The 25,936-nt window shown below is 39.2% G+C and overlaps 1 long non-coding RNA gene across 1 annotated transcript in view; it reads left to right on the plus strand.

Moving 5' to 3' along the window:
- The first annotated feature begins 11,554 nt into the window (after window positions 1-11,554).
- LOC127470764 (uncharacterized) overlaps window positions 11,555-25,936 on the plus strand; it is a 28,901-nt gene continuing 14,519 nt past the window's right edge. The window contains exons 1-2 of the long non-coding RNA XR_007904386.1: window positions 11,555-11,746; window positions 23,066-23,248. This is a non-coding gene — a long non-coding RNA (uncharacterized LOC127470764). The remainder of the gene's footprint in view (window positions 11,747-23,065; window positions 23,249-25,936) is intronic.

A 25,936-nucleotide genomic window follows, 5' to 3' on the forward strand; every position in this document is an offset into this window, starting at 1 on the left:
GCACTCCTGTAAGGTTTGCAAGTTCAGATTCCTGATAGACTTCACATGAAAACTTCATCTTCTTCAATATCCCAGCTCCATGCCTGTTTGGATTGTGTCAGTATTCTGGTAGCATTCATAAGCAAATATGATTGTAATTTAGGCCTCCTCTCGTCAATGATGCATGGGAGATTTACAAGCATTAATACGAGTTAGGATGTAAATCCCTTGCTCAACAATAGCAGAGAATAACCCCCTTCATATAGATTCTGATGACCTGTGAACTAAGGGTCAAGTAGGCCATGCTACAAATTATCTGACAGCAACAGATGCCAAAGTCTTGGGAGGAGAAAAAAAATAACAAAAAACTGAGGACTAGGAAATGCTCGGTGCATTTTCACAAAGAAAAAGCAACAGCAGCTATTCCTAAAACTTCATGCATCAACCACTGACATAGCCACAAATTGTAAGAAGCAAAACAAATATTCCTTCTTTCCTGGCAGCAAGCTTCCTTCTTTCTCCAAAAATATACAAAAGGAGCTCCAAAATAAACAGTCATCATAATTAATTACCTACCCAAACTGAGAGTTGTGCCATAAATCTTTAAAGTTTTCAAGTTCACTTTTAGTATAAGAGAATGTTTGGAGAGTCAAGCAGCAAAAACCACAAAGTATGTCAATTCTGAAAATAAATGATGTTTTCATAACTCTGAGATAATCAGATTAGTTCTCCACTCCTTTGCCTCAAGTTTTATACCTGTCTAACTCCATTGATTTCAATAGGAGTTTAATCCACACCACATCAGGTCTATATCAGTACTACATCAGTTGTAAATTGATCTACACCAGTTGTAAGTTAGAGGAGGATCACACCCTGTGTAATAGCTCACAGGCCTTATAGTCTGTTCTCACAGCTGCCGTTGTATTTTATTCTGAAACCTTGTGTCACTACTTTTGGCTGTTGCCCTACAGGTGTGTGAGGTCCTGTGCACTCAGGGAAGAGATACAGGGCTGAGCCATGGGACTGCAGACCACTGTGGCTTTTATATTCTAATCTCATTAAAAGTATTTTCATTTTCTGAACTGGACACTTGTTTTGCACTTGTGAAATCTCTTTGTGGACACAACACTTAACATAATAGGAAGCCCAAGTAGAAGTCCTAGTGGAATTTGAACTGTGTTAAGACAAGGGTGGGAAGGAAGAGGAGAGTAGGCATCATTTCCAAAACAGAGATTTTACATATCCGTACCCTCATGGGTGTGAAGAATGTCCCCAGAATCTACATTTTGCTCAATATAACAGAAAGTGTTTCAAGTTTTAAGTCAGTGAAATAACTTTGTGCAAGCTGGTTGGACCAGGCCCATCTTTACCAGATTCATCCATTCACACTAATGATGGCTCAAAACAAAGCATAAGAAATTGCAGCATTTGTATCTGTTCCATAATTTGGTGAGAAACTGAACATTAATGAAGGGAAGGGCAGCATGAGAACAGATTGAAAAAATGCAAGGAGTTGTGGGTTCTCATTTTTTTGAAGATGATTCCTTTGGCAGAAACTTTCTGTGAAATTGCAGATGGCAAAGGATGATCCAGTTCCTGAGCTGCCAGATGAGCAGTGAAACTAATATTTGCTACTGGTGTCTAAACCCTTTTCTTTGTGTTGCAACCCTCCGTGCAGTGAGTTTGAACAATATCATCCCACTAGATGTCCCTTCCTCTCAAACTCCAAGTCTGCAATTCTATTACCTCAGGTTTGGTTCTGTTACTATTTTGTCAACCCCAGAACAAAAACCTTTGTTTCACACCATGTTAAATGCAGCATTAATTAAAAGATCATAATCATTGCTCCTCTTTCCCCATGAAACCCTGAGACAAGAAAAGGCGATCTGTGTCTGCCCTGTGTATAATTTATGCAGGTGATTGAGGGGATACCTATCTTGCCTGGGTATTGCTTAGAATCACAGTTCATCGGCTTCGATCACGAGCAGGGCAAAGACACCAGTCTGGGGTAGGGCAGAGGTATAAACAGATGGGCAAAATGCACTGTAGGGGATAGAGGGGGTTAGACAGCAGGGACACGGGAGCAAACATGGCATGATGGAAAACCACTTGTGAGGTTTTAAAGTAAAAATCAGTGCATCTCGTTAAGTCTGTTTGTGGACTTCTATACAACAACTGAAGATGTCATCTTCCATCTCATTTTAGCCTTTTTGTTCTCGTGGCTGCCATCAGCCTTGTTTTCCCTGCAGACACTCTTGCAAACAAGATGCCAGATCTCAAGGGGGTTCTGTTTTAGAACAAAATCTACAAATAAATGAAGGACTGTAAAATATCTCAGTGGAAGGGAAATTAATAAATTACAGGGGCTGTGGCCTGCTACTGTTTTTTGTTTGTATTTGTTCAGAGATTAGTGGCAGGGGAAGCTGGAAATTTTTCTGTGCAGGTATTATATTTCATGCAAGATAACAGGCATTTAAAATTATGTCATCATCTTTCTTGTACTAATGTGAGATTAATTGAAAGGTCCATTTTTTTTCTTCTGTTTTGAAAGGGATGTATAAAGACCTGCACTGGTTTCAGTGTTGCTGAAAACTTGAATGGGGTTTATAAGTCCTGTGGTTGCCTTGGAAAATATGCTGGTGGCCCATGTTGTGTCTGAATCAACAGCAGGATTTTTTTGTGGCAGAAGAAGGTCTTCAAGCTGGAAGAGTCTTTACAAAGGTGTTTCATATGTTGTGTGTATTTACAGATACTCTGGAGAATGCAGCAGGAGCAGCCAGTGAATCACCATCGGGTTTATATTCAGTAACACAGATGCTCAAAAACTGCCATGTTCATTTTGCCAATTTGGTTACAACCTGAAAAGATATTGCTTCCATACAGTTTGGCAGAAATAGCCATTTGGTTGCACAGACATAATGCATTTGACTCTTCCAGGGTTTTATTGAATGAAGAGTATGAACATGACTCTGATTCCTTCTTTATTTTCATGGAAGGAAAAAAAAAAGCAGGTTGTTAAAACTGTATAGAAGTCCCACTCCAAAGCAAACCCATTGGTATTTGAAGGGATCACTAAAAACACTCATTTTGAACAATTTAAATAATTCCATGACTTACATGTATGCTACATCTGACACAAACACTTGCTTTCCATGGAATAGTACCCACTGACTTTTGCAGAGTTTGAAGCAAACTTTGTGTTCAATACAGCAGCACTGTGCATCAGGACACCATGCATTTTCAGTGACATGTGAAATGCATGTTGGCAGCAGAGACTAAAAAAGTGGATAGCAAAGAGGAATATGCCAGTCAGTGCCAGTTTATTAGAGTACTTGTTAGAAATGAGACAGTCTGGAGTAATCATCTAAATATCTATACGTATGTGCTAAATATATATATGAATGTATATTTATATATTGACAGCAACTAAGCACCACACAGCTACTTGCTCACTCACTCCTCCACAGCAGGATAGGAGAGATAATCTGAAGAGTAAAAGGGAGGAAATTCATGGGTTGAGACAAAGACAGTTTAATGGGGCAGAGATTAATTTTTAAAAAATAATAATAGAATTAAAATGTACAAAGCAAGGGAGGTACAATGTAATTGCTCACCACTCACTAACCAATGTCCAGCCAGTCCTTAGCAGTGACCCCTGGCCAGCTTTTCCCCTAGTTCACATGCTAAGCATGATGCCATATGGTATGGAATATGTCTTTGGCCAGTTTGAGTTAGCTGTCCCAGCTATGTCCCCTCCCAAATCTCTTTGCCCCTTCATCCCGCTCACTGAAAAGTCCTTGACTTAGTGTAAACACTACTCAGCAACGACTAAAATATCAGTGTGTTATCAGCATTATTCTCATAGGAAGTCCAAAACACAGCCCTGTACCAGCTACTAGGAAGAAAATTAACTTTGTCTCAGTCAAAACCAGGACAATTGACTGCACAAGCACATATATCTATGCATGTGTATAAATTCATTTACATGTATTTATATGAAAGGTGATGCATGTGTGGGAAAAAAATATATTGAAAGGGAAATCAAAGTAATCTTTATGCTATTTGGAATTAAGGAGAATCTAGGAAAAACAAATCTGGTTGAAAGAAGTAAAAAGCACAAGAGAAATGGATTTGTGTGTACCTCTATAGAAAAAAATTGCATAAACTGATAAAAAAAAAAAAAATATAGAGGGTTAGAAGGGGAAACCAGGCCAAATTCAATTAATTTCTTTCTTTTATCGAAATCCAGAGAAACTCCCTTAAGTTTGGCTAAGAATAAAATTGTGTGCTTTAATATCATTTCAAGCCAAGAATGTAAATAATCTCTCCAAAGAAAAAAAAAATATATATATATATTTGTTCTCATTAGCCCTGAAAACCAAAGAGGCAGAGTTGACTTGCTGACTTGCAGCTTGTCCTTTTCTGGCAAAGGTCCTTCCCTGACTTGGGGGTGCACAGCACTGGTGGATGATCAGGTCTTGCCATAAAGATCTGCTGGCCTGACTTCTTGTGCTTCTTAAAGCATTCATACAGATTAAAGAGTTCTAGCAGGCACTGTGTTAATCAGTCAATCAGATGTGTGCCCTCCCACATCTAACACATACTGTTAGTGTAGGCTGGGATTACTTGCTGTCCCTTGCACACAGGTGAATATCAACTGTGCCTTGACAAGCAAGTCTTACTGTCAGCAACCTGAAAATCTGAGCAGGCTCTTTCATCTGATGTTAGTGAGAGCTTGACTTAACTCTCATTTAACGCAGTCCAACCTTGCCATTTTAAAAGCTTCACACAAATCAGTTTAAGAACAGCAAATCTTGAATGGATATCCTTTTCCATGTATTTTAAATAACCTCTTGCACATCCCATCGGCCATCATTACATGTACATTCAGTAACAATGACTATTGCACCTACCTGCAAGTGTGAGACCTACTTGAAACACTTCAAGTGATGATTAATTTTGCTCATATTTGTAACACTTCACTTTGCAACTTTGACATTTCAGAAGATAAAGTGGAAGGTGTTTATTGCTTAGTGAGTCTTGTTAAATGGATTAAAATGTGAAGTAAAAGCTCAGGTCCTTTCATGTAGCATAGATTCAGTTCAGACTGTTTTAGATCCTGCACACTTAAATCTGCTATACATACAGAAAAATACATATGTCTATAGAGAAGCAAAACTTGTTGTCAGTGAAAAGCCTGCCAGAAACAAGTCAGTTCAGGCAAAGATACATGTGCATACTTCGCCTAGGAGAAATATTCTTGTCACATAAAAATCCCACCATTAATCAAAAATCACATTACAGCTTCTGGAATGAAGTTTCCTTTACTACTCTTTAATAATAAGTCTAAGATAAGATAAAATTGGTAATTGTACCTTCTCTTCTGATAGAAGATAATACTAAAGTGGTATAGAAATTTGAGTTACAAGAATATATTCACCCTGCTAATAGGCTTCCATTATGTAGTCTTTACTGATTTATTCATTACACATTTTCTCCACATATAGAAAAATTTAATTGAAAGTTACTTATTACATTGTTACAAAATGTTAACTAGAAAGTTTTCTTTAATCAAATGATCATTAATGCTGGAAGAGCTGTTTTATTTCAATAGTGCATTTATCAGGAGCAAGAATAACACAGGCATTACGAGCAATGGTTTCACAGCACTGTTTGTTATGTGAGCACTTTCAGGGACTAAACAGATGCCATTGCAGCTTGCTGGGATAATAAAATACTTTATTTATATGTACGACATTTCTTAATCCAAGTTCTAATGACATATGAAATGCAGTAAGGTATCTAATATGGTGCTTTATCAAAGGAATGACATTACGAAGGATGTAAAGGAGTTTGTAAAGCATTACAAAGGAGTTTGTAAAGTCAGACTCTTCCACATGCAGGTCTCATAGAAGTAGGTGGAAGACAAGTTTCACACTGTCTCAGGCAGAAAAGCAACTTGGCATCATATTCTCCAGCAAAGAAAGCAAGAGAAGGGAAAATGTACTCAAAGCTGTAGCTGTTTCTAAGTCACTTTTGCATATTCTGCATTCCCTGAAGGTGAGGTTTAATATCTATCTGGTATTCCTGTATCCTCTAGTGATAAAATCACCCAAACCATTGGGAAACCTGAGGGCTCTTCTTCTAACTGGACAGGTATCCCATTTTCTGAAGTCCTATGCAAACAGAAAGCTAAAAGACATCTTTTGCCCTGAAGAGGCAGAGGATGAGACACAAGAGACACTCCTCACAGGTGGGTGCACTAAAGCAAAGGAAAACCTCCATGCAGGCAACAGTATAAGTACACACAGCAGAGATTCCAGTCTTGTCATATGAAGCATTTTTTTGAATGAATTTGAGCTTATAACTGGATATCAAATTTATCAAAATCCTGTAGGGTAGTCCCATTGCACTCCAGATTTAATTCTCTCCAGCCAGTCTAGCACCCAATCATTTCCACAGCATCCAAAGAAGGCAAGTACAGAGCTGCCCTCTTGCACAGTTGCTACGGATGGACAGAAACAGCCCATCTATAGGGTTGATCCAGGCACCCTCCTTGAGCTTGTAAGATATGTTTGCAAATATTTCCTGTGTTTAACAATAACCATAACTACACTGTAAACATCTCTCTTATTTCTGATTGCACATTGCTCACGAACTGCAGAAAACCGAGTCATTAGGTATAAACTCCATAGCTGGCAGAACTACAATCTGACTCAGACTCAACTGTCACTGTTTGTTTCCACAGTAAATTAAGTGAAGATCACAGAACCAGAGCAGCTACTGGAAGAAATCTGGAGAAACCCTATGGATGATTAAGGCACAAAATAAATGAGAAAAATACTTGCTGAAAGTTCAGAGACATTGAGTTACACGTTAATTTGAAATAGAGACCTCATGTCCCTTCATATATATTCTTGATACTTTATATCAACCCTGAGATGAAGACACTGCTCCCCTTAAGTGGAACCAGAAAACCAGTGATTTGAACAATATCTGTGATATAATGATATGGTCACATGCATTGAAATCTCCAAGCATTTTACCATGACCTATGAAACATTTACTCTGGGTCACTTCTAGTCTGAGTTGTAGTTGAGTGAATGTCCACTGACAGTGCAAAATTCCCATGCAAACTTACAAAATGGTTTTTCACTGACTGCTACACGAGCATGGTGATGCCCTTCATCACTGCTGCATGAACCCATCCCCAGCATCAGCCACAGCTGTACAGAGCTGTCACCTCATGACACTTGCAGTCTTGGCGTCCCATTTCTCAGTGTGTTTTATAACATCTCCAAAGCACTCTGAGATGGGCAGACTAATCTGATGGCAACACAGAAACACAGTGTAGGACCCCAATGCAACGCAGAATTCAGTAGCCACGTTAACCTGCCACTGCATCCTCTTCCTAACCCCACATAAATTTGAGAAATCTTAGGAAGGGTATAGAAAATCTGCACTAACACATAAGTGGTTACTTATTTCATTTTTCTTAATTTAGTGGTTTCTGTCCCATTTGCAGTAAACAAACCTGAATGGTGGTTATTTCTGAAGCTGCTCATACTCTGTGTGACTTGGCCTCTAGCCTGGAGCTCTGCTTTGCAACCAGCCTAAGGAATTACATAAGCAAACCGCACGTTTGGTGATGTTATTCAGTATCTGTAGAGGGTTACAATTGTTTAGAGGAGCCAAATTCAGAATTGATGAGTAAGCACTGCTTAGGAGGCAAAGCCTTGCTCTGGGTTACACCCATCCTTAGCCAGCATAGTCAAATTGCTTGCAAATTACATTTATAATGGTGTCCCTTCAGAGCAGAAGTCAGCACAGGGAGGCTAAGCTGGAATAATTTAAAACTCTTTTCAAGCCCTCAAAGCCAAATTCTTCCTTGCCTTAGACCTCTGCTGATGTCAATAGATTTGTTGAGACTGTAAATCAGGCCAGAAGTTGGCCCTTGTTTGGTTCAATTACCCCATAATAAACTCCCTGAGGACTACTGTGCTGATGTGTAATTTGCATCCTTTCTCCTCTGAAATAGTATATTTATGTTTATAGATTGAGTTAGCAGTTCTAAGGGAGGGGAAAGGCTGCCTGAATCATTTACAAATCAGAAAATCCATATATTTGAAAGTTGGTGTGAAATATTTGCTTTTGGTTGTAACATTGTATACTAAACTGCTGTCTAGAGTAAATATTTACAGCGAAGTTGCAACAAGTTGTAAGAATGTGTGATTTTCTATGTGGAAACACTGACACATAAGGGTGCGACTTTCCCCCAGCAAAACACCGACTTAATTGTAGGTTTTGCAAACATTATCAAGTATAATCTTGAAATTAATTTTTAGGTGTTCGCTAATGATTTTTAACCATGTATCAAGCAGCTGGTTTTGTGTCTGATTTCCAAGTTCTTAAACAGACAACTGTTTTCCGTTTAGTGACTTTGTCAGGCTTAACTTGGGATTAATTTGACTGCAGGTGTCAGATAAGCACAGTATTTTAGCAGCACTACCGAGAACCATGTGGACAAAATGCAGAAGCATGAAGGCACGTTGGTCAAAACTCTGAAAGATTGATGGAAGTGAGTTATGCTGTTTAAATATCTTTGTCTGCCCTGTAAAGCTAAACTTGCAAGTGGGGTGCAAGGTATGCTGCAAGCTAGTGTTTTGCCGTGTTCCCTGTTAACATAGGCAACTGGTCAGGCTTTTTTTAATCACAATTTGTCTGTCGACATAAAATCTAGCAAGCAACCTTCATAAATCATGCAGTGACAGCTAGCGTGGTTGGCCAGTGCTAAACACAACTGGACTCTTCTTTTCAAGCCTTTGCTTCTTAGGTCGCCTGCGTCAGCAGTACTCTTCAACAAACATCTGCAGTTCATCTTATCGTTTGAAGAAATATATGAGTTTCTCCATCAGGGTGGTTTTTTTAGCTTCAGCTTTTTGATTTGTTTGAACACCATCTGCTACATATAAAATGCAGAGAATTTGTGAAATGTGCATGCAGTGAGAAAATTTTAATTGTATTAACCTTTCTTTTTTTGATCAGGATAACTTCTTGTATTCATCATCTCCTGATATGTTAAGTAAGCAAATAGACATGTCTAAAGTACTGCCCAGATATTTTCATTAAGATCTTCTATCTCTATAATATACAAATACCTTGGGTACAAAACCAGAGTCTATTGCTTCCAGCATTTAAGAGTTATTTTAATACAGTTTTAGTTACACATCCAAAAAGAGTTTAATCTCTTTTACAGAGGGTTTTTTCTTATCTTAATACTCCGCACCTACGTGTGTATTATTTGCATTGAAGAAAAAACGTTAATTGTTCCTAGAATTAATCACCAGAAGACAAACAACTCTATAGATGGCTGCAGCTCGCTGCCAGAAGCCCAGGCTGAGCTGACGTGTGTCATGGCATGCGATTGCCACAGGGTGGTAGGAGTAGTGCGGCTCCACAGCCACACCAGCCTGGAGAGGGAAAAGTTTGGAAAGGACGAAGGAGAAATCGCTTTCCAGTTAGTCTAAACAGAGGTATCAAAAATAAGGTTTAACTCATGGTAAATCCAGATGGTTAAGCATTTGACCCATATCTAATCCCTCTGCCAAGCGTGCACCACCACCATCACTGCTGTCATAACACAGCACAGGCACTTAAAATCACTTCAGTTCCAAGAATCAGCACACGTTTTGGAGAAAATTAAATTTTAAAGCATGTTGCAGAGATAGAAAAAAACAGTCCTGACAACATGTCATGGCTCTGGCCTCGAGAGGAACGGTATTATATACACTAAAATAATTCCTTGGGACTGCGGCTGGCTGCTGTTCTGTGCATTTTGTTACGATAATATCTTACAAAACACTGAGCAGTGCTTTGATCTTAAAAATAGTATTTCACTGAGATCTATTTATTTTACTTAATCATTTAATAAAAGGAGAGGAGAAACAGATCAGAAATAGAAATTCTGCCTCTCATGTAAGTCCTATGCATTGTACTGATGAGTCCTATGGGTTATTGATTATTGCTGGCGTGATATAAAGGGGAAGGATCTAGTGACACATATGCAAACTAAATCCTTGGGTTTTGGCAATTATGTTAGTGCCACTAATGTTCAGATTTACCTTCAAGGGAGTCTTATTTGAAATACAGAGTACTGCTCATTTATATTAGAGAGACTATGAGAGACACCTCGATTAAAATAAATAAATAAATACATAATACATACATACATACATACATAAAATATTAAAGTAGGGAAAATATCGTGTTTTATATAAATATAACTTCCAAATACCTTCATGTTTTATTTTGGGATTGGTATAGTTATGTCCAACTAACAGACAAGGATGTGAGAGGAACATCGAGCTCAAGACCTTCAGGGTATTAAATAAACTACATATTTAAAAATGGGCAAGGTTTATGTAATACAGTATTATGTTTTAAACAGTTCATAAAAGAAACTAAGTGACAACAGAACAGTGTGGATGATATAAAATAATATAAACCTTCCTTCAAATATCAAGCAATTTTTATCTCTGCCTCAACTCACTTTCCACAACAGAGTGAGTGAAAAATCCATAGAGAATAAAACCAGTGATCCCTTTGAGCAAGGATACAAATTTACCTAGATATGTCAACCACACAGATTTATGGGACAAGGAGTTTTTCACCCTGAAGAAAAAAGCCTTCTTGTCAGTCATCTATAAAAAAGCTGAAAATAAAGCTCTTGGAGTTATTTTTACGTTTTAGGAATTGCAAGAAATTTCTGTTGGGGGTTGTTGGGGGTTTTTTGTGGCTTTTTTTCTTTAAGCTTTCCCATAACCATGGAATAGCTCTCTTCATGGATGTATAAGAAACACTTGTGTTTTGCTGCTATTAATGGTATGATTTGTTAGTGTACTTTTATGTATGGAGTGTCTGCATCTGGTAAGGTCTACAACTGTACCTCCTTGACAGTGCCAGATGTTGTGAAGATAAAATACCTCCTGTGTGAGGAACTGCTGGAATCAGGCTCCATGATAGGTGTTCTTAATGCAGTTTAAAAAGGCATCTGTCTTAAAATAATTTCAACATCTTACTTTTCTATTTATTGTTTTGTCAGATCTTTCTTGTTACTGGGGAAATATTTTAGTGCCCCTTCTAACTTGATTTTAAAATTACAGCTTCAGCTCCTTCCAAGTTGGTTTTGTGTGGGGTTTTTTTAATCCTTAATTACTTTCCCAATGAAAGGGAGAAAAGGAAAAAAAAGTTTGCTGTGAGGACTCAGTTGAGGTTAAACATATTGGCCCAACCAAGCCAAAAAAAAAAAAATTGTTCAGTAGGTATTTTTAAGCCAGGTTAGCCACAAAAGAGCGTGCAAAATATTGAGTCTGAATTTAGCCAAGATTTGTGCAAAACATTGCAGTGGGGAGACAAGAGGGCTGATAGAAGGCAGGAGTAGAGCCCTGCTTTGCTATCATACCCCATAACTCACTGCATTGTCAACCTCTTAAAATAGTAATGATACTTGACCCTTATTAGTATTTCTGGGCAATATATGAGCTTGAGTTTCCTTGGGTGAAAGCTAATGCCTTAGACCACCCTTTAGACCACCATTCTATCTAGTTACAGTACATATTAATGTTATTCTTGGGTCATTTAACTTACTCTCAGTGAAGAGTGGAGAATGGTGCTAAGCTGTAAATCAGCTCTGTCCTGCAATGGATTTGTGCCATAAGAGATCATCTTGAAAATTCCAGCCTTCCCTGACCATGGTAAAGAGGTTATGGTATGTAAAAATTCTGCTAAACATAGCTTGTTTCATTTTCGTGCTTCTCTGCTTGTCTGCCTGGTGAGGAGATGTTAAGACTCGTTATGGTGGACAGTGCATTGAAAAGGAATATTGCTATAATAAACCCCCCAGGGCTAAAACTTTTACCATGTGAGGCTAAACTCTCCATCCTTTCTAAAGGTAAGTTGCAGCAGTGAGGAAATTATTAAAGAAGGCCACTGATACTGTGCATAAAAATTATTTTTTTAATCCTCAGGGAAAAAGAAATGAGTTCATAAATGTATTGTGCTTAAAAGGTATCCTCTGAGTGCCAGTGTTCACACCCCAAATGACAGACTGCAATGTTCAGTGGCATTAGTCCATTTAACGAAGTCCTGATTACTTGAGATGAATTCATTTAAAAAGCAAATGTACTGCTACTCCCTTAGCAAATGTTTCACTAACTGTTTCTTGAAATCATAAATATTTTTTCCACACTGTTCTGGCAAACAAATAATGTTTACCTTTAGCTTCCTAGAAAAGATTTACAGATAAGTCCCTAGTCTGTTTTGCAGATGTGCCTTGGTGAATTTAACAGTAATATATACTGTCATCACGGTTGTCTTCAAATCTTTGAAATCACTTATGCCTTTTACAATACATATTTAATTGAATGTCTAGCTAGCAGATATGTATATGTATCTCACATTTGTGGGTGGGCATGTGTGTGCCTAATACATATATTTAGCACTTAAACATGGTACGATGAGTGATTGAGAAATGCCTAAGAGAGAGATATTTTATACATGCACATACAGTTAGTAAATGCGTAATCTCCTGAAACAGCCAGAGACAGGGAAGAAAGTGGAGAGACATCTGCAAATTAACAAATCATCTATCTTTGGGGTCATTCACAAGTTAGTTTTGCAGAATAAGATAGAACAAAAACATAATTCTGACGAGCATTTGTTCTGGTTATTTATCATATAAAATTGTGTAACAATATTAGACACAGGACTTTTTGCTCAGCTTATTCCTTATAGTATTACCATGATTTCACATCTTGGTGCAGATGTTTTGTGCTGAATAATGTCCTTTAGTTGACATTTGTGCTCCTACTGTCGAACTTTTAAGTAGCTGTGATGCATATATTCCGTAGGAACACTATGCAGGGGACGAGGGGAAGGTAAATAAATAACAAAACCTGTTTTAGGAAAGGAAATTTTAAAAATCTGTTCCTCTCCTGCCTAAGTGGAGGATTCTCCACATTGAATTTTCTATTTTTTAATAGCTACTTGTAATTTAAATTATTACTCAGTAATACAGGCTTTTGAGGAAACCTGAATATTCCTGGGATTTAGTTGGTCTTTGAAAGTGGAAGCGCTTTCCTGCTGCAGTGAGGATGGTGTGTCCCCGGCTGAGATATACACTAAAATCTATTTCACGTTGTGCGCTTATTGTTAATTTTATTGCTTGAATTGAGCAAACGGTTGTATTTATACCTCAAAAGGCTATTGTTGTTAAATTAATTTAACTGTTTTGAAGCTCTTTTTTCTGTGTTAATTATTTAAAAACAAAATCAAAAGTCTTAGAGGAGCAATTTACTTTTAAATTAAGGCTAAAGACAATTTTATGTTAAGCAAAAACACAAATTAATCTGCCACCACAAAATGAACCTTGTTTAAAAAAAAAATCATGCAATCAGTATATTGATTCCCTCAATGCATATTTTTCATTTATTGGTATTATAAGATTATGCTTGAGCCTGCAGCAAAAGGAAAAAAAGAGAGAGAGAGAAAAAAATTGAAACTATGCACAAGTATGGAACCTTAGCTTATTTTTTTCCTGGCAAAATATTTTTAAAAGTATGCCTTAATTTGGAATTAGTCACATTAATTCTAGACTTTCAATTAATTTCTTTTTATACTTCTAGCAGTATTACTTTATTTGTATATCTTTAGACAATTGCCAAAGAATTTTCAGGAATTTATACTAAATTCTTTATAGAACATTTGAAAAGATATATACTGAAAGCACAGTATATAAGCATTTTAATCAAATTAATAAATTTTTCGTTTGTAAAGCATTCTAGATGTTCATGAATATGAATATTTCATGAATATTTCCAGCGTGAAACTTCAGTACAATTTGAACAAGTTTGTTAGGAATCAAATTCCCCGCTGGCCTAACTCCACTGAAATCAGTGGAATCATTTCAGAGGAGAATTTCATTTCTCATTAGTGTGTGCATTTTTCAAATCTGCAATAACATCACACATGCACTTCAGTTCCTTACATTTAGAGAATGGATTTACAAATACAGTAAAATTATATTTTACTCTGTTGGGGGAAAAAAAAAGGGGGGGGAGAGGGGAGAAAATAAAAATCTTATTTCTACTATTTTGTGAGGTTTTGGGGCTAGTTCACATTAGACAAAATCCCCAGGAGGCTCAGTGCATATTCACTCTTAGGCCAGCATATCCAATGCACTCTTTAGTCTTAGATTAAGGAATTAAAGCACTGCAAATGAATTTCACATCCAAAATCATTCAATTTGTCCCCTTTGTCTTCTAGAATCCTAAGCATATGGGACCACACTAAGTATAGCAAAAATAGCTGCTGCTATAATCATAATTAGTACCTATTAGCCCTTCCTAGGTGCAAAACCCCAGTGATGAGAGCACAGCACGAGAACCTAGATAGAAGAGGATTTGAAATCTCTGTAGTACAGGATTGTTATTGCTGCCCTTGCAGGTTCACCAAATGCAGTGAGTGAGAGGGAATTGCTGGGCTTGGGAACCAGATCCTACGTGCCTTTCCCATACACACAAAGATGTACAGACTGAGATCTTTTTTACCTCCTTGCTGAGGCATTTCTTCTTGTCCAAATATGCATTCTATAAAAACCTGCTTATATATTTCTAAACATTTTTCAAGGGTAGCATTATTGATTTTTAGAAGCTTGGGTATTAAAATTTGTTTATCACGATGGTGAAGACATTTTTTTGTTCTTAGTCATATAGTGGATAGCAGCTGTTTTACACAGGCTGGAGCAGCTATTCAGACCAACTTAATATCTGAACTTTTTGCTGAATTATTTTGGTGGGCTTGTCTTTGATAATATATACAGGTTACACACAGATTTCAGACTCCTTTCCACAAAATGCTGAAATTATAGGTAATAACAGATCTGAAAGACATTGTCAACGACAATTAAAAATAAAAAAAACCCCTGACATGTAAATATGGAATGAAGCTTTTCTGACTAATGATATTTTGAAAAATGTCTGCTTTTAGATCTAGAGTGAAAAACTCTGTATGTTTACATTAGGGAGCCACAAGTCTCATTCTCAAAAGCAAAGATTCTAAACTGTGCATGAAAAATCAGCATGGACTGATATGTCTGCCCGCAAAAAATATGCCCCTTTATGTATATAGGCAGCATTGTATCGAGCGCAGTTCTCTCCGGCAGCACGTGGGGCTGCCTGAGCTGCAGCGAGACGAGCTTGAGATGGGACTGTTCGCTCGCTCAGGAGTCAGACCCAGCCTAGCAGCGGCACAGCACCAGGCTGTGCACAGTGCAGGGCCATCCCATCCCCAGAACAAAGGTCACAGGAGCCCCGTACGCGGGGCACCCGAGCCCTGTCCCCCCGCACCAGTTCCAGGGCACAACGCGGGGCAGTGCTGACACTGAGCGGGGACCTCCCAGCTCCCTCCTCCATCCGCCGGGACGGCATCAAATAAAAATCCCATCTCCCTGCCCGAGCTCAAACATCTGACCATTGCAAGTAGTTCTCAAAAATCTGAGGCTGTCATTTTGTTCGGGGTTTCACGTTATCCCTCTTGACTTCAAGCATAAAATCAGGTGAGAGCCAGAGACAGCTCATAAAAGTGAAGTCATATGCGATAAGAAGAGTATAGATATCATAACCTGAGTGTGAAGGAGAAGGGAATGAGGTTATGATCATTGTCTGAGGAGATCTGTTCAAACAATGTAATAGAAAGCTGCCCCCTTTAAATAAACATTAAACTTTTGCTAGAGGGTTACAATTTACAGTTCCAGCATGATCTTTTGAGGTGCTGTGAATACATTTAATATAAAGATGTCTATACAGCTTCCCAAATACAAGGCATATCTTGCACCACAAGCTCTGCAACTTCTTTTTTTAATCAATAGCTCATAAGTATTCATCGAAAGATATGTTGGTATTCTATCCACTAAACTTTTCGGACAATCATCACAGCCATATTAAAATCAACATTTACTTTTGAGTCTTTTTTTGAAAATGACAAAATAATGGGAATTTTAAAGGAATTTTTAATTTATTACAAGAGAAGAGTTGGATATATGCTATATACGCTGCTCTCAATTTTCCCACATAATTAACCCAGTGGAATCTGCTAAGAAAGCAAAGCAAAACTGTGATTTAACAGTCAGGTCCATCACATGAATATGCAAAGGAGACAAGGGAAACTTTACCTCCGAGTCCTCCCTCTGCAAAGAGCTGCCCAGCCCCGACCCTCACCCACAGCCTGTTTCTCCGGCAGGCAGACCCTGCCACTGCCGCTTATTTTCTTCAGTTATCCGAGGATGCAGCTGAGCTGGTCACCTAGATTTTCAAAGAAAAATATTTTTTAAAAGGTGAAAGCTTTTCTGAGCGTGGAAACATTTTGATTGCTATTAGAGATACCACTACTCAAAGCCTAGATACAACTAAAAGATTGAGTGCATTTTTATATACACTGATTGGTCTACATGCCTGAAAACATGTCATCTCCATTATGATTTATTTTGTAGTTAAAATAAAGCACAACGTTTTCTCCAGAGTGATCTTTATTTCATTTACTGCCTGAAAAAGATTAATTTCATTTAAATTTTTTAATAATTTTGTACAATTTAATATATTGTACAAGTCAGAAAAAAAAAAGTAGATACTGAAAGGGCAAAATAACTGACATGTTGTATACAGACCTGTGTACCAAGTTCTAAAAGCTTGGATAGACTCAGACAATCGTGCTATATTAAAGTCAGTAATTCACAATTCATGCATATCTCTTGATGCAAAAGTTATTGCAGTCCCTATTTTTTATTAAAAAGATATGAAGGTAAATGGAGATGGAAGGGCAAAATTGTTAAAGGAGTTATGGAAATTGACTGATCCTTTCTTGGCAGTATCAGCTCAAGAAGAAAAGTGTCATCCACCCCAACTGAAAACCTCAAGCCTAATATCCCAGTACTTGGGAATTTTCCCATATTGAGTAACACTGGCTCAGCATTCAATTCAAAACAAATCTCATCCACAAGATGAAAGTCCCATCTTGTAGACTGACCTGTTCACAGTGTAGAGGCTGCATAAGGCCCCCATGCAGCTCCCTGCATCCAGAGATGTTTAATTACTTATGCAAAGCAGACCCATAGGGGAAGTGGTCCATGAGAGCAACCTTTGGGCTCAGAATGTCCACCAGGAGCAAAGCCCAGAGGTCCATGTTCCCACAGGGAGAGGAGGGAATTGAGGTCTCCCTTCCCTGACTCTGCATTTAGGTAATGAGTATAAAACCCCAACCTGATAAACCACCCCCTGATTATTTGTTTCTTCTTTTTTCTCTGCCAACTCACTCAAAAATCTCCAGCCACACAATTCAAAATAATTCCATCTTAATTTTGAAGTCAGTACCAGGTAACCAAAATACATTTTTTTGGCTCATGTCCTCCTTTCAAAAACAGTTCACTCTGATCTACCCAAGTCTGTCTCACACATGTTAGTGGGCAGGTCTTCTAGTCTTGAACAAAATAATTTGGAGGTGGTTTTCAGCCCTGCCCCATACATTCCCAAGCTGCTCCTCCTCCTAGGTGCTAAGGTTTCTGCTGCCCAACTCAATTTGGCTGCTGTGATGGATTTTTTCCACTGCTTCGGAGTACTGCTACTACAAAAAAGTCAGCTGCGTCCCTTGTAAGTTCAAGTATCAGCAGGGATCTCTGAAGGTGACTTATGCCAACAAGTGTGTTCTAGAGAGACACTCATTTGGCAGCACTGTGTCACCAATTAGACTGGGAAGTTTTCCCACAGTTTCATACCATTTTCCATATCGCTTTGTGTGCAGTTCACTGCAAAGGTGTCTTCATGCATTGGATATTCTCCGTGTAGTTGCATTGTCCAAATGATTTTTTTGCTTGAATGATATATTTCCCCAAAGGAATAAAATAAAAATATACAGTACCACAGTAATTGACAGAGTCCAGGATTTTGCTGCATTGTCATGTATTATAACTGTGTATTTGTATTCTGTCCAGGTAACTTATTCTACATCAGGGTTTAAAGAAAGGATAGAAAAAAATGAGAGGAAAAAACCATGTACGTTAACTATTTTTCTGCTTTTCCCTCTTCCCCCTCAAGCCTGAGGAGACTCAATACTATGGTACACACTTGGACTAGGTCACTGTGTGGTAGCAAGTAGGGGCTTGGGGACTTCAAGAGCTGGCTATGGCCTGTGCTGATCCACTCAAGTGGTGTATTTGGGCTCAGTGCACCTGTTAACTGCCATCTGTTTTGTTTAACTACATAGTAAGAATTGGGTTAAACTGAAGAAAACCAAATCCTAATGTGCATTGTGGGTTCTGCCTTTGGTTTGCTTATTTCTTTGCAGTTAGAAGCAAAGTTGAATAAAGAGATTATGTTTAAACATACAGATTTCTGAAGTACATTTTGGGAGATTTGCAGAAATCTTTTAAGTGTGAATGTAATGTTGTCCACAAAATTCAGGCACGCCTCTGATTTTAAATTTTCACTAAAGATGGTGGTTAGGTTGTTCATTTTGGTCTGGATCTCATTCAAGTTGAGCATGATTCAAGTTCCTTTTAACGGATTACTCCTTTCTCCTGAATTTCAGCAGCAGGCTTTAGAACATCTATCCTGAACCAAACTCAACATGAAACACGGCTTAAGGGTGACAAATGTTCTCTAGTAGCAGAGGTGTGGCCATCAAATGCAGTTGTACTTGCACAACATTGGCACTGAAGATCTGACCTCATGACCAATGTTTTCACACAATACACTCTCTTCTGACTTCATGTTGAGTGAGGTCTTTGGTTTCTCCAGAAACTGTGAGACTCTATGTTGCATATATACACCAGAGCTGCCTGGAAAGCCTTTGTAATCTAAAAAATGATTGTAATGTTTCCTTCCTTTTATTCTTTCCTTCTTTTTTAAAACGGGATCTTTGAAATTCTTTTTTTCAAACTGAAAAAGGTCTTAAATCTGCAAAACCAGAGCTCTTTATTCCCAACCACTTAATATAATTATACACTAAGCTGTTTTGCACTCTTTTATTTTATTTATTTTTATGTATATTGCTCAGAAACCATCAAGTGAGCAGAAGCATAAAGGCTGACATTTACCTACAACCAAATATACCAGGAGTACACAACTGCAAAACTCCTTTTGGGGTGCACGGCGGAAGCATGGCCAGGAGCATGCCATCCCCAACCCCATACATTCCTCAGCTCCCTACTTGAAATGGCTGCTGGCTGATGTGCCCATTCGTGGGATTTTGTTGGGAGTTTTTGTCTTGTGTGCTAAAAGTTGGACACAGGGGCCTGACCTCCATGGGCCATGGAAGAGTAATGGCGGGGGAACAGCTCAGCCCATCAGCACAGAAGCAAACATCTCCATTAGCACATTAACTGCCCTATGAGTCAGGTAGTCCAGCAGCAGCCTCTTCCCCTAATTGTCCTCTGTAATTAATTAAAGATGAACTGGCAAGTAAACCCCACACTCCCAAATTTTGAATGCATTCGGCATCCAGAGCTGGCAACTCCTCTCCACCAGCTCTCTAATAAATACCATCCACAGAAGTTTTGTGTGTAATTTCTGTGTAGGCTCAGCTCGGGCCGTGCTCGCAATACAGTTTCCAGCTGTTCAGCTCCAGTTTGTGCAATGAGCAAAAACCATTTATGAAGCTTCAGCAGCAGTTTAGAGTCACATGATAAACAGTGGGTTGTGCCGGGTACAAGAAAATTCAGCAGAGACATCACCACAGATAATAGTATTGCTTATTAGAAGCTAAAAGGGGCCTCAGAATGTTTCTCAGAGTTGCAACTTTCTGCAGATCAGTACCCTCCTGTGCAGGCAGGGCCACAGCTGGGTTTCCCAGTGCCTGGGGTGGCACCAGGGCTGGCGTGGGATGTGGAGAAAGGAAAAAAACCCACATCTCATGGCCATGGGGTGTAAGTAACTATGGCAACATGAGGAGCACCAGTGCACGTACCAAGCACCCTGCACCCCTGCCACTCAGTCACACCCTGGACCCAGAGGTTCCCTCCATCCTGGTTCACCTGAAGAGCAAGCAGCCAGTCCCATGCTGAGCAAATCCTGAGGGTCTTTCCTCCCCAGCACCAACAGTTTAAAGGATACTGCATTTAGACCAAAAAAATCTCTTTTTTTTTTTGCATAGGCCAGCAAACAGCCATCATCTGCAAACAATGAGAGCTACCAGGATGGGGGAAGGGAGCCAGCCAAACTGTGAGCACAGTTTTTCCAGAGCTGATGGAAAAAAAGGGAAACACTCCTCAGGAAAATTTTGCCCTGAAAAACACAAACTTCATTAGCTGTAAATGAATGCTCAGTCTATTGAGATGTGTTCTGTGCCCAGAAAGCAGCATAGCAGGGACAGGTGACCTATTTTCCCTGGAGAGGAGGGAGAGGTTGTTCTCTATCGATCTCACCTTTCCTCTATCAGTTTATATATTAGCTTCTATGGCCTGTGGAGGAAGCAGCCAGTAATGGAGTGAATCATTCACAACAAATAAATCATATGACTAATTTAGCTTGTTTTTCTTCTCATGGCTCTTCCATTTCCCTAAAGTTATTAATTAGTTTTATATATCTTGCAATTTTAGGGTGTTGTTTTCTTTTTCCTCTACATTTTTAACTCCTACAAGTTAGCAAAAGTCTATTAGCTCACTTATGACTGGACAGATGAGTTCCATGAGGCTGTTCCTAGCCCCAGACTGGATGAACTCAGCATGGTTGTTGCAGATATTTGCATCAATAAGCAGAGAGAAAACTTGAATTCTGTAAACTGCTAAAGCCATTTAAAGACTCTACTAAAGGCAGCAGAGTCCGAAGTTCAGTTTCTACAGATGCACATGTCCTTCAGGGCAGAGTCTTCCAATATCTCTGTAACACAAACACCTACAGTATCAGCACAATAGAAAGAAAAACATAACATTGCTAAGATTAGTGTAAGCATTTTTTGCTGCACATGGATTTCAAAGCCAGAAGGAACCATTAAATCATGTGGTCCCAACCTCCAACATGAGTCAGGCCATAAAATTTCATCCCGTATTGAGCCTAATGACTTGTATTTACACAAAGCATACCTAAATCAATCTATATCATATTCTGGTTAGCACCCATCTCAACAAGTAGTTGGGGTGCTCCTTATATGTGGGGTGGTGTCACCTAGGGGATTATTCAGCTTTATCTCTTGCTAAGATGATGGCAAAACCAATGGAGAAAGCTGCAGTGCTGGATTCAGATGAGGTCTGTAAGATTTGCACTCCATGGTCAGCATCAGAACGGATTGGGGAAGCCTGGTGTGTGCTCCAGCAGCTGACTGCAGGCATGGATGGAGAGTGTAGAAGGAGAGGAAGCCACAGGGCTGAGAACTGCAGTAGGACTGGTGAGGTCTTCTCTCTCAGGAGGTGCCTGTTCCCCCAGCAGAGCAAATCAGCAGAGCAAAACACTGATGGCTTCAGGCCAGCACCTGCCCGTATTTCTTTCTATTTGTATGTCCATGTTTATGTTTCTTTTGCTTGCTCCACTTGAGAGCACTGCACCCTTTCATGAAGATCTGATGTACACAAAAGAACAAGCCTGAAAACAAACAGAGGGCAAGTGCCACCCAAACTAAAGCACCACCTGCAGCACAAAAATACTAGGCAACTCCCACGCACCTCTTCCCCCACCCACCACATCAATGGGGAGGCTCAGTGCTCTGAGTCTGTTAGCAAGCCCCAACACCCAGGCATCAGGCAGAGGAAAGTCCCGACTCCATAGAAAACAAGGAAAAGCTCCCATCCTTGCACTGCAGGAGCTCCAGCTCAAGTGCTTCCCGAGCAGTTGCTGCAAGGAGAACTAAGAAAAGGAACAGTGTCCTGCCATGCCAGATCTCAAGCTAAGCAATTTGGATGAGTGAAATGATGCAAGCTAATTGCAAACTGATGCAAGATGCAACTGAGTGGTGCGATGCTGCTCTGCACGAAGAGCTGCCCGAGGTGCTCACACCCAGCTCCTGCACAGCCACTGCTCACTGAGCAAGGGCAGCCCCTCCTAAAAGCTGTTTCCTTTTCAGTCTGGGCTCAACATGTAATCACTGTGAGAAATGGCTGCAAGAGTCAAACTGATCAGAAGCTGGGCTCCTCCTGCCAAGTTCTGGGAAACTGGCCCATGGCCAGGTAATACTCAAAAGTAGACACGATCCTTCCTCCTCTCTCATCAAACACCACAAAGTGTAAGTGTACTCACCTGACAAAGTGGTGTTACAGCAAGGTCTTGCAGTCTTCTGGAAGTCTCCTTCTTCCAAACCCTTATCCCAGTCTGCAAACCAAGCTTACAAGACAATAGCTGACATTTCCTATATGAGTGTGAATCGGGGCTCAAAGATGAAACTTAGGTGGAAACAAAAGAGAATGTAACTCAAAATAAAGGCAGAGGAGGAGATTAAAAGCCACTCTAATTTACACTACTAATTGCAGCAATATCTCAGATGAGCTGATGGAAACCACATGTAGCTGTGACACCTACAGCGTGACCAGCTGCAGACCAGATTTACCTCTGTGCACCTGAGGGTGCAAATGAGGATGTTTTGGGACAATAGCATACTATTTCTCCTGGGCTGAAATAAGAGGGCTTTTCCTCCTATTTTACTCTAGATTGAAGGAAAAAAGAGATTACTTATTCCAGAAGGGATCATAAATATATGTGTGTGTATGTATATATATACACACACATATATAAAAATATAGATACATATACAGAGAGAATCCCAAATAACTTTTCATCTTTTCGGTTAGACCTTTTCTTAATTTCCAGCTGTCTTGTGTAGACAAGCCCTAGTGGTAGACCCAACAAATTCCAGAAGTCAAACCCCACTCCTGACTCAGTCTTTTCTTGAATCATTTGACCAAAAAGTACACTTGGTTACTCCTTTTTTCCTCCAGTTTCAATCACTTGCAATGTGCTACTTAACCATCCTTTATCTTTTCCTGTTTAAATGCTGTTAAGGGGTTTTTTCCTAACAAATTAAATCATGTGTTTAATTGTTTTCCCCATTCCAGCTTAACTTTTTCCTCTGTTGCTTCTGGGAAACATCCTGTTACAGGAGGATAAATGACAGACGCAGTGTGCAGGACCAGATGTGTGCCTTCAGCACCAACGGGATGGATGAGCCATGAACAAGCCACCACTGCAGAACAGCAGCAAGCCACAGGAATACCCTAGCTACATGCTTATATTCCTCAGTAAGTACTAGGTTACCGAAAGCGGCTCAGCCTCCAGAGAAAGGGAAGATTTAGGATGAGCACAGGGCTTACAAATTGGTTCTCTGTTTTATCAGAACACTGTCAGGAAGAAAAAGGCAGGAGAAAATGCTAGATTCTTAATTAAAATATGTTTTTCAAGAGTTTTTCATCACACTTTAATTTTTTTATTTTGGAGTAAGCAGCTGAAAATTACTGCACAACTGTTTAGCCATGTCTAATTTGGTAGTACATTAGACAGACTTTCAGCCTAATACTCTTGAGTCTATTGTAAATACTCGAACATTCCAGTCAACCAGACTGATAAAAACAATTTAACGGGGCTATTGGCAAGAGTGATCTCAGATTTGCTAAAAATCATGTCTATGTTCACGCATGCAAAGCAGCACATTTTCACTTACCAGACTGACTGATTGACTGGTGAAAAATCTTAATGCAAAATAAAGCTACTGATACATACTGAGATTCTGAGACTGTTCTTAGCTAGGTCTTGTGGGTACAAAGAGCATCTAAAAAATCTGAAGATACTTTTAAGTGCTCTCAGAAGTTTTTCTTATGACATAATTGAAAAAAAGGGTCAGTAATGGTTACAAGATGAATGCTTCAAAACATCTTTGAAGATGCTTTGAAGATAAAAATAAGCTCACATTTTAGGGTGCTTTACGGTGGAAATAGAGTTCTATGTTATTTGGAGTATGCTAGAGTTTAGTGAAAGCTGAAGAAATATTAAGATTGCAGTAGGTTATTAAAAAGTTATATTGAAATGTGTAAAGTCCAGATAGTCACAAGATCTGAGACATGTGGGTATATCCCTTTGAATATCCTTTTGGCAATAGAGAGAACTCTTGTCCTGCGTTATATAGATGGAAGTGGTGTTTCTGGTAATGCTTTCATTAGTTTAGGTGACATGACATTATTAGAGCAAAAGATCACGAATTAGTGATCTTCATGCAAAGAATACAAAATTTCATAAAATAACTGCTCAAACACTAATTCACAAGCATTTCTTCCAAGAGCAAGCTGCCTATACATTCAGTTAAAACGTAAGTCATGGAGTTATTTACAATACCCCATTCTTGCAAAAACTCCTCAATATCAACACAGCTCTGGCATTAACTTTCTTCATAAAATTAGGGCCATGGAATGTACTGCTCATTATCCCTGGAAACCATTCCTACTACGCCTAAGTAGGTGTATTTTGAGAAAATCTACCTGATACTGACCTGGACACTGTTGTCTGTACTGGATTTCTAACTTCAGCACTAGTGTGAAAACCTTGTGAAATGGCCAAAGTTACACACCAAAAGAAGAAAATTAAATTATCCAGTTTACCACTAACATAAATTCAGGATGTCCTGGCTATTCAGTATTCTATACTAAACAGATATCTATCTCAAAGCTGGCTGTAATATGATATGTCAGAGATTTGCTTTTTGAGTTCAGAGAGAGGACAGATTTCATTGCAAATGTCCAGAGATTCAATTTATGGTTTTGCAACCTGACTAACTTGGGCAAATTAGGGGATTGAAATATAATGTACTTTGGTGGCTATAAACTGTCTGGAAGCAAACTCCAAGTGTGGTCAATCATGCTATGAAATCCTCCTGGTGGCCAAAAGTCATCTGTGGTTTGGGTCACCTCCACTCTCGCTAGCAGGCATTTTACTACCTGTTCTTCAGATTATTTGCATCCATAAATTTCACCATGATGGTGAATGTTAGTGTTAGTTTGTTGTTCAATACCTGGTCTTGTATGTGGGGCAAAGATGAAGCTGTGTCTGTGATATGGTCTAGTTTTTGCATTTCTTTCAGTCTCTTTATCTCAAACTGATGTTGTTCAAACCCTAGTATGCATTTTTCTTATCAATATAAATGCTGCTGCTAAATAGTAGACAACGAAGATGCATTACACCCTTAGTATTTTTGAGACATGATACTGTGAGAGATGTATGCATTACAGAAATTATTAGATGTACCTGATGTCCTCTTGCATATCTTGCCCTGTGCTTGTCTTTATTTCTGTGTGTCCCAGTGAAGGTTTTCAACTAGTGGGACTCAAGTCTCACACATTTTTTTGCCTCTCCAAATTAGGCAGTCAGTACCAGATGGACTCCCATGGGACCTTCTTAGGGCTGGCACATTTGTTCCTCTCAAGTCAGCAAACATTCCTGGAGATCTCCTGCACCTACATCTCCTACCTCTGCCAGGGGCCAAGGCAGACTGGACGTGCTTAAGGGAGTTCATGCTTCAGCTGATTCTCCTGCATTGCCATGAACTACCAGACATAAACCACATGCAGCAGCAGCCCAAGAAGCAGCCCTCAAATAACCTAATGTTACTCAAATAACCCTAACTACAGCACAGCCACTTCAGTCACTACCTCTCTATTGAGATTAATGTGCCTGAGGTATTCTTAAGGAGAGCTCTTTCTACTGCTGAAACTTCTGCTTATTTTGAATCTTTTTTATCCCAGCATGACTTCTTGGTAGCTTTGTATTTGAGATAGCTGCTGTTTTTGCAAAGGTGAAGATGATATTCCCAGCTGACCCTAACCAAAATAATTCAACAGCAGATATGAAGCATTCATCTGACTTTTACTTTGCCTCTGGACATAGAGCTTTATGGTGTTTTAACAGCAACCCCAGAGATCCCACCCTAGGTTTCATCTCCT

Source organism: Manacus candei, unplaced genomic scaffold, assembly GCF_025592945.1.
Source record: "Manacus candei isolate 608988 ecotype Guabito, Panama unplaced genomic scaffold, ASM2559294v1 h1tg000023l, whole genome shotgun sequence".
NCBI classification, from domain to species: domain Eukaryota; kingdom Metazoa; phylum Chordata; class Aves; order Passeriformes; family Pipridae; genus Manacus; species Manacus candei.